This window comes from Triticum aestivum, chromosome 7B (genome assembly GCF_018294505.1).
Source record: "Triticum aestivum cultivar Chinese Spring chromosome 7B, IWGSC CS RefSeq v2.1, whole genome shotgun sequence".
Classification (NCBI taxonomy): Eukaryota; Viridiplantae; Streptophyta; class Magnoliopsida; order Poales; family Poaceae; genus Triticum; species Triticum aestivum.
The window spans coordinates 18,571,387-18,586,875 of NC_057813.1; positions in this window are offsets into that span (position 1 = coordinate 18,571,387).

Genomic DNA, 15,489 nt, shown 5'->3' on the forward strand with positions numbered 1-15,489 from the left:
GCTGCTTGAGCATACAAAACATAATTTCATTTGAAGGTTTGGAGTTTGGCACATTCAAATTTATTTGGAACGGCAGGTAGATACCGCATATAGGAAGGTATGGTGGACTCATATGGAATAACTTTGGGGTTTCTAGAGTTTGGATGCACAAGCAGTATTCCCGCTTAGTACAGGTGAAGGCTAGCAAAAGACTGGGAAGGGACCAACTGAGAGAGCGACAACAGTCATGAACATGCATTAAAATTAATTAACACTGAGTGCAAGCATGAGTAGGATATAATCCACCATGAACATAAATATCGTGAAGGCTATGTTGATTTTGTTTCAACTACATGTGTGAACATGTGCCAAGTCGAGTCACTCAATTCATTCAAAGGAGGATACCACCCTATCATACCACATGACAACCATTTTAATAGCATGTTGGCACGCAAGGTAAACCATTATAAACTCATCGCTAATTAAGCATGGCATAAGCAACTATAATCTCTAGTTGTCATTGCAAACAAGTTTATTCATAATAGGCTGAATCAGGAATGATGAAGTAATCATATCTACAAAAACAAGGGAGGTTGAGTTCATACCAGCTTTTCTCATCTCAATCAGTCCATCATATAGCATCATTATTGCCTTTCACTTACACGACCGAACGGTGTGGATAATACTAATATTGCACGTGCATTGGACTAAGCTGGAATCTGCAAGCATTCAATTCAAGGGAGAAGACAAGGTAATATGGGCTCTAAGTTAAATCAACAGTCATGCATATGAGATCCACTAAACATTTTCATTATGGTCTTCTCCTCTCGACCCCAAAGGAAAGAAAAGAAATAAACTATTTACACGGGAAAGCTCCCAACAAGCGAAAGAAGAACAAGAAATCTTTTTGGGTTTTCTTTTAATTATTACTACAAGCATGGAAAGTAAGCTAACTAATTTTTTTTCTTAAGGTTTATCAAACACACAAGAAGAAAGCTAGAAAAAGAAATTAAACTAGCATGGATAGTACAATGAAAAAGTATGAGCACCGACAACTAGAATGAGTGTGTGAACATGAATGTAATGTCGGTGAGAAATACGTACTCCCCCAAGCTTAGGCTTTTGGCATAAGTTGGTCTATGCCCATGGATCATGGCTACTCTCTCCGGTGTACTGAGGAGTGTCATCATATTGCCACTGGCTGGCGATCTCCTCCGGATCCCACTGATAAGATGATGGACGATAAGGGTCAAGTGGTGGTTCTGGCTCGGGCTCTGGGGCTGATGTCTGGCCATGGAGCGCATAGACGGCCTCTGGCAAGACGAGGTAATGGCCTGTAGTTAAATCAAACAAAAAGGGCGCAAGCAAGATAATAATCTCATTGTGTTTCTTATGAAATCTCAAATTATACAGAAGCATCTTATCATCATTGTTAACAATAAACTCATGTGCTACCATGCTCTTATAGTCTAGAAAAGTAGGGGGTAGCAGTTTTTACTCTTTCTCAAAATGCCTAATAGGTACCTCGAGGTGTCTAGCAAGGCGTGGAAGCATAGATACCTCCAAAGATGGGGCCCTTTGTATGGTTCAAGCTTAATCGTTTAGCAATAACAGCACCCATACTAACAGAGTTATCATGGAATAAAGCATGGAACAAAATAATAATATCAGGAACACTAAGGTTTCCACAGTTTCCGCGACCAATTAAGCAACGACTAGCAAATATGGCAAAGTAGCATAAAACAGGAAAATGTATGCTAGTAGTTCTTGCATCGGAAACTCTCCTCGATTCCCCTACAGTAATAGTATCAATAAAACCATCCACATGTTTATGATGCGGTTCCTCTAAGCTGCCCTCGAAGGGTATTTTGCAAACCATGCAAAAATCACGTAATGACATCTCCCTAGCCACATCATATAAATGAAAAGCTACTGAAGGGGGTGATTTCTTAGGATAATAGTAGAAGTTTTGCATGAAAGTATTGGTGAGTGAGAGATACTGTTCGATCCGGTCGTGGAGGAAGTCGGTGAGGCCGGCATTATCAGCCAAAGAATAAAAGTCTTCATAATTAAATCCCGGATGCTTTCAAGAAGTCATCACAAGGCCATTCACACGGCCATACTTCCGCCACACGAGGGAGATTATACTTGGCCTTTTCATTCTCCTTAGTTTGTTTATCCTTAGAACCTTGGCTAGATCAGCCCCTCAAGAACAATCTCTTCATCTTTTTCTGAAAATTTCTGAAACTTTTAGTAACTAAAAATAAATGTGAACCAAACTCAACAAAACTGATAGCAACTACTCCCACAAGTGCCTAGAGCCTATATCATGCATTAGAATTACTTGGGACCTCATAAATTTGACATGCAAGCTCAAGAATAGGGTCACCTAGGCAGCAAAAATTTGCAATGAATAAAGCACTAGAACAAAAACTAATTGGACCATTGGAGGAGTCACGTACCAAGGAACAATCCCCCAAAGCAGTTTTGTGAATGGAGCTTTGGGCAAGGAGATCGAAAATGGCAGCAAAGTGAGCTAGAACTCGTGCTTGAGCTGGATGGTGAATTTTTTGGAGGAAGAAGAAGTGTGTGGTGCAGGAATAAGTGGAGGGGGGCCACCATGGGCCCACGAGGCAGGGGACGCACCCTGTAGGGGTAGGCGCGCCCTGGACCCTCGTGGACAGGTGCCAACTCCCCCTGCTGTGTTCTCAGTGCCAGATATTCTCAAATATTCTAGAAAAAATCATACTAAATTTGTAGGGCATTTGGAGAACTTCTATTTTCGGGGTATTTTTTATTGTATGGATAATTTAGAAAACAGACAAAAAAATAATACTATTTTTACTTTATTTATTCTAAATAACAGAAAGTAAAAGGAGGGTACAGAAGGTTATGCCTTCTAATTTCATCCATCTCATGATCATCAAAAGGAATCCACTAACAAGGTTGATCAAGTCTTGTTAACAAACTCATTCTGAATAACATGGAACCGGAGAAATTTCGAATAACACTAGGTCACCTCAACGGGGGTATGAACATCCCCAATAATAAGAATATCATATTTCTTCTTGACAGTAGGAAGAGGAAATTCAAAACCTCCAACAATAATAGTTGAAACTTTTCCAATAGAATTGATGCTATGAACTTGAGGTTGTTTCCTCGGAAAGTGTACCGTATGCTCATTACCATTAATACGAAAAGTGACATTGCCTTTGTTGCAATGAATAACAGCCCCTGCAGTATTCAAAAAGGGTCTACCAAGGATAATTGACATACTATCGTCCTCGGGAATATCAAGAATAACAAAGTCCATTATGATAGTGTCATTTGCAACCACAACAGGCACATCCCCACAAATGCCGACATGTATAGCAGTTGATTTATCGGTCATTTGCAAAGATATTTCAGTAGGTGTCAACTTATTCAATTCAAGTCTATGATATGAAGAGAGAGGCATAACACTAACACCGACTCCAAGATCACATAAGGCAGTTTTAACATAGTTTATTTTAAGGGAGCATGGTATAGTTGGTACTCCTGGATCTCCAAGTTTCTTAGGTATTCCACCCTTAAAAGTGTAATTAGCAAGCATGGTGGAAATTTCAGCTTCCGGTATCTTTTTTATTTGTAATAATATCTTTCATATATTTAGTATAAGGATTAACTTTAAGCATATCCGTTAAGCGCATACGTAAGAAGATAGGTCTAATCATTTCAGCAAAGTGCTCAAAATCCTCATCATCCTTTTTCTTGGATGGTTTAGGAGGAAAAGGCATGGGTTTTTGAACCCATGGTTCTCTCTCTTTACCGTGCTTCCTAGCAACAAAATATCTCTTATCATAACGTTGATTCTTTGATTGTGGGTTATCAAGATCAACAGCAGGCTCAATCTCTACATCATTATTATTGCCAGGTTGAGCATCAACTTGAACATTATCATTAACATTATCACTAGGTTCATGTTCATCACCATATTGTGTTTCAGCATCAGAAATAGAAATATCATTGGGATTCTTAGGTGTGTCTACAACAGGTTGACTAGAAGCATGCAAAGTCCTATCATTTTTCTTTTTCTTCTTTTTAGAAGGACTCGGTGCATCTAAATTACTTCTCTGAGAATCTTGCTCAGTTCTCTAAGGGTGGCCTTCAGGATATAAGGGTTCCTGAGTCATTCTACCAGTTCTAGTAGCCACTGTAACAGCAAAATCATGTTTATTATTTAATTCATCGAGCAAATCACTTTGAGCTTTAAGTACTTGTTCTGCTTGAGTGGTAACCATAGAAGCATATTTACTAATGAGTTTAAGTTCACCTTTAACTCTAGCCATATAATCACTCAAGCGTCCAATCTTGTAAGCATTACTCTTTAATTCTCTACCAACATAAGCATTGAAATTTTCTTGTCTAGCCATAAAGTCATCAAATTCATCCAAACATTGGCTAGGAAACTTAGTAGACGGGATTTCAACTTTATCATATCTATAGAGAGAATTTACCTTTACTACCTGTGTCGGGTTATCAAGACCATGTGTTTCTTCAATAGGTGGTAAATTAAGGCATGTATTTCTTCAACAGGAGGTAAATTCTTAACATCTTCAGCTTTAATACCTTTTTTCTTTCATAGATTTCTTTGCCTCTTGCATATCTTCAGGACTGAGAAATAGAACACCCCTCTTTTTTGGAGTTGGTTTAGGAGTTGGTTCAGGAATTGGCTTAGGAAGAGACCAATTATTTTCATTAGTCAACATATTATTCAATAGCAATTTAGCTTGATCGACTGTTCTTTCCCTGAAAACACAACCATCACAACTATCCAAGTGGTCCTTGGAAGCATCAGTTAGTCCATTATAAAAGATATCAAGTATTTCATTTTTCTTAAGAGGATGATTAGGCAAAGCATTATGTAATCGAAGAAGCCTCCCCCAAGCTTGTGGGAGACTCTCTTCTTCAATTTGCACAAAATTATATATTTCCCTCAAGGCAGCTTGTTTCTTATGAGTAGGGAAAAATTTAGCAGAGAAGTAATATATCATATCCTGGGGACTACGCACACAACCAGGATCAAGAGAATTAAACCAAGTTTTAGCATCACCCTTTAATGAGAACGGAAATATCTTAAGGATATAATAGTAGTGATATTTCTCATCATTAGTGAACAGGGTGGCTGTATCATTCAATTTAGTAAGATGTGCCACAACAGTTTCAGATTGATAGCCATAAAAAGGATCAGATTCAACCAAAGTAATTATATTAGGATCGATAGAGAATTCATAATCCTTATCAATAACAAAGATAGGTGAAGTAGCAAAAGCAGGGTCATATTTCATTCTAGCATTCAGAGTTTTCTGTTTCAGCTTAGCTAATAACTTCTTAAGATCAGATCTATCATTGCAAGCAAGAAAATCTCTAGCAGTTTCTTCATCCATAACATAACCCTCAGGAACAACTGGCAATTCATACTTAGGGGGAGAACCTTCATCATCACTATCTTCAATAATTTCATTTTCAAGAGTTTCATTCTCTCTAACCCTAGCAAGTTGTTCATCAAGAAATTCACCTAATGGCACAGTAGTATCAAGCACAGAAGTAGTTTCATCATAAGTATCATGCATAGTAGAAGTGGCATCATCACTAACATGCGACATATCAGAATTAATAGCAGAAGCAGGTTTAGGTGTCGCAAGCTTACTCATAACGGAAGGAGAATCTAGTGCAGAGCTAGATGGCAGTTCCTTACCTCCCATCGTAGTTGAGGGATAAATCTTAGTTCTTTCGTCTTTCAAGTTCCTCATAGTGATCAGCAGATATAAATCCCAAGTGACTCAAAGAATAGACCTATGCTCCCCGGCAATGGCGCCATAAAATAGTCATGATAACCCACAAGTATAGGGGATCGCAACAGTTTTCGAGGGTAGAGTATTCAACCCAAATTTATTGATTCGACACAAGGGGAGCCAAAGAATATTCTCAAGTATTAGCAGTTGAGTTGTCAATTCAACCACACCTGGATAACTTAGTATCTGCAGCAAAGTAATTAGTAGCAAAGTAGTATGGAAGTAACGGTAACAGTGGCAAAAGTAACAGTAGCAGTTTTGTAGTAATTGTAACAGTAAATGGTAAAGTAAATAAGCAAAGCACAATATGTGAAAAGCTCGTAGGCATTGGATCAGTGATGGATAATTATGTCATATGCGATTCCTCATGTAATAGTTATAACATAGGGTGACACAGAACTAGCTCCAGTTCATCAATGTAATGTAGGCATGTATTCCGAATATAGTCATACGTGCTTATGGAAAAGAACTTGCATGCCATCTTTTGGCCTACCCTCCCGTGGCAGTGGGGTCCTAGTGGAAACTAAGGGATATTAAGGCCTCCTTTTAATAGAGTACTGAACCAAAGCATTAACGCATAGTGAATACGTGAACTCCTCAAACTACGGTCATCACCGAGAAGTATCCCGATTATTGTCACTTCGGGGTTGTCGGATCATAACACATAATAGGTGACTATAGACTTGCAAGATAGGATCAAGAACTCACATATATTCATGAAAACATAATAGGTTCAGATCTGAAATCATGGCACTCGGGCCCTAGTGACAAGCATTAAGCATAGCAAAGTCATAACAACATCAATCTCAGAACATACTAGATACTAGGGATCAAACCCTAACAAAACTAACTTGATTACATGGTAAATCTCATCCAACCCATCACCGTCCAGCAAGCCTACAATGGAATCACTCACGCACGGCGGTGAGCATCATGAAATTGGTGATGGAGGATGGTTGAATATGACGACGGCGACGAATCCCCCTCTCCAGAGCCCCGAACGGACTCCAGATCAGCACTCCCGAGAGAGATTAGGGCTTGGCGGCAGCTCCGCATCGTATAACATGATGATACTTTCTCTCTAATTTTTTTCTCCGCGAAAGCAAATATATAGAGTTGGAGTTGCGGTCGGTGGACGTCCAGGGGGCCCATGAGGCAGGGGGCGCGCACAGGTGGAGGGGGCGTGCCCCCCACCCTCGTGGACCGGGTGCGGGCCCCCTAATGCTGATTCTTGTGCCATTATTTTTTATTAATTCTGAAAAGTTGCTCCATGGATTTTCAGGTCATTCCGAGAACTTTTATTTCTACACAAAAATAACACCATGGCAGTTCTGCTGAAAACATCGTTAGTCCGGGTTAGTTCCATTCAAATCATGCAAGTTAGAGTCCAAAACAAGGGCAAAAGTGTTTGAAAAATTAGATAGGACGGAGACATATCATATGCTGTGATGTTTACCAGACCTATTGTGTACCTTGCCATGAGTTTGGCAAGGGGTACAATAGTGATCTAAGAGTAGATCACTAGACAACGGTCAAAATTATCCTTAGTGAGGACTAAGGAAATGTTTCTCAGTGATGGGGGTGATAAAGAGTTCGTCGTAAAGAGTTATATCGATGCAAGCTTTTACACCGATCCAGATGACTCTAAGTATCAATCTGGATACATATAGAAAGTGGGAGCAACTAGCTAGAGTAGCTCTATGCAGAGCATTGTAGACATAGAATATTTGCAAAATATATATGGCTCTGAATGTGAGAGACCTATTGACTAAACTTCTCTCATAAGCAAAACATGATCACACCTTACTCTTTGGGTGTTAATCACATAGCAACGTGAACTAGATTACTGACTCTAGTAAACCCTTTGGTTGTTGGTCACATGGCGATGTGAACTATGGGTGTTAATCACATATAGATGTGAACTATTGATGTTAAATCACATGGCGATGTGAACTCGATTATTGACTCTAGTGCAAGTGGGAGACTGAAGGAAATATGCCCTAGAGGCAATAATAAAGTTAATATTTATTTCCTTATTTCATGATAAATGTTTATTATTCATTCTATATTTCTATTAATCGGAAACTTAGTACATGTGTGAATACATAGACAAAACATATTGTCCCTAGTATGCCTCTACTAGACCAGCTCGTTAATCAAAGATGGTTATGTTTCCTAACCATAGACATGTGTTGTCATTTGATGAACGAGATCACATCATTAGGAGAATGATGTGATGTACATGACCCATCCGTTAGCTTAGCATTATGATCATTACAATTTCATTGCTACTGCTTTCTTCATGACTTATACATGTTCCTCAGACTATGAGATTATGCAACTCCTGAATACCGGAGGAACACTTTGTGTGCTATCAAACGTCACAACGTAAATGGGTGATTATAAAGATGCTCTACAGGTGTCTCTGAAGGTGTTTTTTAGGTTGGCATAGATCGAGATTTGGATTTGTCACTCCGTGTTTCGGAGAGGTATCTCTTGGCCCTCTAGGTAATGCTCATCACTATAAGCCTTGCAAGCATTGTAACTAATGAGTTAGTTGTGGGATGAAGTATTACGGAACGAGTAAAGAGACTTGCCTGTAACGAGATTGAACTAGGTATGATGATACCGACGATCGAATCTCAGGCAAGTAACATACCCATGACAAAGGGAACAACGTATGTTGTTATGCGGTTTGACCGATAAAGATCTTCATAGAATATGTAGGAGCCAATATGAGCATCCAGGTTCCGCTATTGGTTATTGACCGGAGATGTGTCTCGGTCATGTCTGGATAGTTCTCGAACCCGTAGGGTCCGCATGCTTAACGTTCGATGATGATATGTATTATGAGTTATGTGTTTTTGATGACCGAAGTTTGTTTGGAGTCCTAGATGAGATCACGGACATGACGAGGAGTCTCGAAATGGTCGAGACATAAATATTGATATATTGGACGGCTATATTCAGACATCGAAAGTGATCCGGCAAGTTTCGGGTAAAACCGGAGTGCCGGAGGGTTACCGGAACCCCTCGGGGGAACTAATGGGCCTCGATGGGCCTTAGTGCGAAGAGAGGAAGGGCCAGGAGGGGCTGGCCGCCCCCCCCCTTGGGTCCGAATTGGACTAGGGGAAGGGGGCGGCGCCCCCCTTTCCTGCCCTTCCCACTCTTCCTTCCTTCTTCCCCCTCTTCCTTCCTTCTCCCCCCTCTTCCTTAGGTGGAAACCTACTAGGACTTGGAGTCCTAGTAGGATTCCCCTCTCCTGGCGCGCCATAGGAGGGCTGGCCGGCCTTCCCCTTGCTCCTATATATACGGGGGCAGGGGGCACCCTAGGACACACAAGTTTCTCTCCCAACCGTGTGCGGTTCCCCCCTCCACAGTTACACACCTCGATCATACCATTGTAGTGCTTAGGCGAAGCCCTACGTTGGTAGCTTCATAATCACCGTTGCCACGCCATCATGCTGAGGAACTCACCCTTGTCCTCAACTGGATCAAGAGCACGAGGGACATCATCGAGCTTTACTTGTGCTGAACGTGGAGGTGCCGTATGTTCGGTACTTGGATCGGTTGGATCGCGAAGACGTTCGACTACATCAATAGCGTTATTGAAACACTTCCGCTTTTGGTCTACGAGGGTACGTGGACACACTCTCCCCTCTCATTGCTATGCATCACTGATACGTCCATTTTTCATCATGCTTTTATATCAATATTTATTGCATTATGGGTTGTTATTACACATTATATCTCAATACTTATGGCTATTCTCTCTTATTTTACAAGGTTTACCATGAAGAGGGGGAATGTCGGCAGTTGGAATTCTGGCTGGAAAAGGAGCAAATATTGGAAACCTATTCTGCACAGCTCCAAAAATCCTGAAACTCCATGGAAGTCAGTTTTAGAATTAATAAGAATTATTGAGCGAAGAAAACACCAGAGGGGGCCCACACCCTGGCTAGGAGGGTGGGGGCGCACCCACCCCTACTAGGCGCTCCCCCTGTCTCCTTGGCCCCCTGGTGGCCCTTCGGTGCCCATCTTCTGCTATATGAAGGATTTTACCCTGGAAAAAATCATAAGCAAGCTTACGGGACGGAACTCCGCCGCCACGAGGTGGAACCTTGGCGGAACCAATCTAGGGCTCTAACGGAGCTGTTCTGCTGGGGAAACTTCCCTCCGGGAGGGGGAAATCATCACCATCGTCCTTGAGGGAGTCCTGGATTAGGGGGTATCCGGACAGCCGGACTGTGTACAACGTCTGGACTATTGAAGCGTGAAGATACAAGCCTCAAGACTTCGGCCCGTGTCCGGATGGGACTCTCCTTTGCGTGGAAGGCAAGCTTGGCGATCCGGATATTATATTTCCTTCCTTGTAACCGACTCCATGTAAACCCTAGCCTTCTCCGATGTCTATATAAACCGGAGAGGTTGGTCCTTAGAAGGCCGATCACAATTACAATCATACCATCATAGGCTAGCTCTTAGGGTTTAGCCTCTACGATCTCGTAGTAGATCTACTCTTGTGTTACCCATATCATCAATATTAATCAAGCAGGAAGTAGGGTTTTACCTCCATCGAGAGGGCCCGAACCTGGGTAAACATCTGTGTCCCTTCACTACAAAAAAAGACACATCAGTGACATTCTGGGCTGAACGAATTTTTTTTCTGTCATACATATGACACTTCTATGATGATAAATGTGACAAAACCCGATATCATCATAGATGTGGTGGGCTCCTACTTCTATGACAAAAAATCATGACAGAAAATGGGCTTCTCTTCCTGGGCGGGCCAGAGACGCAGCTACATGACATTCTTTGGGCCGTCCATGACGGAAAAAACTGTGGTAGAAGTGAGGGCAAGGAATATTTCGGGGAGTTGCCGGTTATGGTGGGAGAGCAATGCGCATTTCTCTCATACAGGTATGCGCGTGTGTGCGAGGCGGTGGCTCTAACTGAACCCGAGCGATTGCACTGCAGGCTACGCGTTACTGAACCCGAGCGATCGATCGATGGCTGTTAACTGAACCCGATGGAGTGATTCCTTCGCTACTGCTGCTAACTGAAGCCGATCGATTGGATGAACAATGAGCGTTGCCGGGGGGGTGGATGAACAGTGAGCGGTGGCGTTGCCTCCGGATGAACAAGACCCGGTGGTGTGGAGGGCTAGATGAACAGTAGACGGTGGAGGGGTGGCCGTGGAGGGGTGGTTGAACAGGACCCCGTGGTGTGGAGGGCTGGATGAGCAGTAGACGGTGGAGGGTTGGATGAACAGTAGACGATGGAGGGGTGGTTGAACAGTAGCCGGTGGAGTAGCGCGCGGTGGAGGCTGGATGAACAGGAGCCCATGGAGGCTGGAGGAGGTCGACGGTAGCCCGTGGAGGCTGGAGGAGGTCGATGGTGGAGATGAACAGTATCTCGTGGAGTCCCGTTTTGCGGTATGCCACACCCCTCCCGATGAACAGGACCCCCGTTTCGACCTAGCGCTCCAACACAAGTCCGTTTCATCCGTTTTGCGGTACGCCACACCCCTCCCGATCAACAGGACTCCCGTTTCGACCGTAGGAGGTCCGTTTCCTCCGTTTTGCGGTACGCCACACCCCTCCCGATCAACAGGACCCCCATTTCGACCGTAGGAGGTCCGTTTCCTCTGTTTTGCGCTATGCTAGGCCTCGTTTCCATCGCCTGTTCCATCCAAGCCGGTTGGCTCCCACGCATTCCGTTGCCTCCCGATGAACACGACGCATTCCGTTGCCTCCCCATGAACACGACGCATTCTGTTGCCTCCCCATGAACATGAGACCTCGCCGTACATATGCGCGAGTAGGCATTCGAGACCCCGCCCGTATGTACACATACGTGGCCGTATTTTCTTTCTTGCACCCTGGCCGCTGTATGTACGTTTACATGCTACGTGCGCGCCTCTACTACGACACGTACATGCCTCTACCATGACACGTGCGCGCCTCTACATGGACCAGTATATATGTACGTACACGTTGGCGACCAGAATGACAATGCTACGTACGCTTCGACCAGGTGGGTCCCGACTGTCAGGCAGTTCCTTGCATGCGAAAATGTAGCTGGTGGGTCCTAGCAGTCAGAGGGACGAATCATTTTTTTGCCCGGACGCACTTCCTTTGCATGCGAAGATGTAGCTGGTGGGTCCCAGCAGTTAGGGGGGCGAATTGTTTTTTTTCGGACGCACTTCCTTGCGTGCGAAGATGTAGCTGGTGGGTCCCAGCAGTCAGGGGGGCCAATCGTTTTTTTCCCGGACGCACTTCCTTGCGTGCGAAGATGTAGCTGGTGGGTCCCAGTAGTCAAGGGGGAACTTTTTTTCGTGAAATACGGTGGCCCGTCCGGTGGGTCCCCGCTGTTAGGTGGAGGAATCATTATTTTCCGTGTAATAAGGAGGCACTTCCTTGCTGCGACCGTGGACGCAGCTGTCAGCCTCTCCACGTACAATCCACGTCCGATGGAAGTTGTTCCTTGACCACGTTGACCATGCCGCACCGAGAGCACCACGGCGGTGGACGATGGCGAGGCCCACGCGAAGCGGAGTACGAGGGTTCACTGGTTCGGCCGCGGTGTGAGGCTGCTGTCGCCATAGATTAATAGGGGGTGTGGGTGAGTAGAGGGATGGCCTGACCAGCGGTGGGAGTAGTAGGGGGCGGTGAGGCCTCCGCGGCATCACAGCCGGCCACGGGAGGCAGGAGCACGCGGCACGACCGGCGCTGGTTTGGGCGGCTGGAGCAAGAAGACCAGAGGTTGAATAAGCACTACAACCATTGGATGAACATCGTACGATAACAGGAGCTAGAATCGTTCATATTGACTAAGTTGACAAAGCCCTCCATCCCCGTCAACTTGGTAGGCCCACAAGTCAGCCTCCCAGTATGCTGGGTTCCAGCTGGCAGGGGGAGTATTCATTTTTTTGTGCGTAATAAGGAGGCACTTCCTTGCGTGCAAAGATAGCTGGTGGGTCCGACAAGTCAGCGGGGGGCATGTTTTTTCGCGAAATACAGTGGCCCTTCCGGTGGGTCCCAGATGTCAGGTGGAGGAATCATTATTTTGCGCGTAATAAGGAGGCATTTCCTTGTGTGCGGCCGTGGACCCAGCTGTCAGCCTCTCGACGCACAGTCTACTTCCGATGGTGTCATTTGTTGACAACGTTGACCATGTCGCACCGAGCGCATCCAAGGTGGTGGACGACGGCGAGGCCCCGGACAGCAACGAGTCGGAGATGGGAAGACGTGGGAGTAGAGTCGCAGACGGAGAGGTGTACGAGGGCTAACTGGTTCTAGTGTGGAGTGGTTCGGCAGTCGGTGGAGAAGAACAGGAGGTGTGGAGGGGTGGAGGGATGGCCTGGCCAACGGTGGAGTAGCGCTTCATAGCGAAGCGTCCTAAGCAGAGCTGCTAGCAGCAGGAGGCGGGAGGTGGTCCCGACGGCGCTGGAGGAAGAAGACGAGAGATTGAAGATGGATGCCGGCCGGTTGATGTAAATCGAACGGCTAACATGTCAAAATCATTTGTTGACTAAATTGACAACGACTTGCGTTGGCTTCGACCTATTGGCCCACATTTCAGCCTCCAAAAATGTGGCACGTATTCAACCCATTTTTCAGAATTTACAGTCTTTTTTTTGTGTGGTAGAATTTACAGTCAATTTGATCTTTTTTTTGAATTACAGCCATTAGCTGGGCTGGGTGAACAATTAATGTAGCTTTCATGCGGCCCATTTATTTTATTTCCTAAAAAATTACAGGCCATTTGCACTTTATCTAGATACACGATTTTGCTGGGCTGATTCTAATTATAATGTTTGGTTGGGCCAGCAATGTTATCAAAAAATAAAAAAGGGCTGAGCATTTTGTTATAAATATATTTAAATTATAAGTGATATTATTACATTCATCCTTAAATCTTACCAAGCTTTTGTACACAATCACTAGGATTTTCGTGCCAAAACAATCCAGGATTTTATTTGTTAAGAAATTATTTTTATAAGTTGATAAGATGTGGGATATTGTTTTCTTACATATGTAAGTATCTGTTAAATATATGATGACAATAAGAATAATATATAATAACATATAAAATAATTTAAATATATATAATATAGTTAGAAGGGAAACATAAGTTGTACCTGGCGTTCCTATTCTTATATAGAAAAATAGAACAGACCTCTGCGTTTTCTTCAAAAAAATACATAAATTGGGCTGCCAAAAATAAAACCTCGGATGGGAGGTCCATAGGCCGGTCGATACATGACGGCCCTAAGAAAATACAAACAGGCCCTCCCATCTGAGGTCGTGGGCTGCGCATGTTAAAAATGAAAGCCTAGACGGGGCAGCCCAAAACCACGTCCAACACTTGCCAAAACTTCGTCCCTCGTTTTCTCTATGTTTCGGACACTCAACATTGTGTGGGCATTTTGACTGAGCATCATATGAAGATGTGCTATGCAGGAATGTTGATCAGCATGATGTTAACTGGCTGGTAGTTCCATTTTCGACCACGAATAAAACTTCCAACATGATGTTAACTCTGTTTGAAAAGGTAGTGTTAATATAAATGCTCTGCCTTTGAAAGTTGCAGTTTCTTATCTAAAACTGAACTTGCAGTTTCTTATCTGAAACTGAAACTTGCAGTTTCTCCTCGTCTGCACTTTTATACTCCTATGAAACTACATTTTTTAAGTGCTAAAAATAGATCTCTATAATTCATGAAATTCTTCATATGCTCAATACTGCAAATCTGAAATTCAAAAGACATACATATCTGAAAGTACTCTCAAAATACACAACACAAAACACAATTCACAACCTGCAAATACTAACAACCCTAAGCTCCTCCTGACAATTCACAACCTGCCCGACTATTGGGCTGGGGGCAGTCCCCTCCTATTCCTCGGCGGCAGACAGCCGCCCCGTGAGACGATGTGAATAGCGAGGGAGACGATGGCGGGGAAGCGTCGTCGGGCCAACTGCTTTTCTCCTCTTGCAGTTGGGTTCGGTCGACGAAGACTCCACCGGCTCGCTCTGGCAGGACACCCTCACAAACGGCACCCTGTAGATGCTCGATCCTTCAATCTCTGGTGGATGCTCCATCTGGGATCGATACTCCCACCACTGCTCCGTCACGATCAGATTCGGTGAATCTGTTTGCTCCATGGCCCAGAGGAGCAGCTCTATGTACTCCGGCGCGACTCCCTCCGGGAGTATCGCCACCTTTTCGTTCTATTGCAGATATTTGGCCATGGATGTCGCCGTCGCTGCTAGTTGGTCCTTGTTGTCAAACCAAGACTATATCTCCAACATCCTAGCTAGCACCACAGGGTCGCCGTCTGTGATCCTCACGTATCGGTTGTACTCCTCCATTGATCTACTTCTCCACAACACCTTCACTCATCGGCGGTGGTTTTTGAATGGAAGAGGAGAGGAGCGGCGCTGGTTTTGGATTAGAACGGGAGAGGAGCGACGCTGGTTTTGGACTGGAATAGGAGAGGGGCGATGGTTTTGAAATGGAAGAGGAGAGGAGCGGCACTGGATTTAGATTGGAACAAGAGAGGAGTGGCGGTGGTTTAAGAGGAGAAGAGCGGAAGAGCGGTGCTGGTCTTGGAAGTATTTTGTTGTTGTTCTGCGTATTTTGGGTCAAAGTTTGACCACGTACTGTA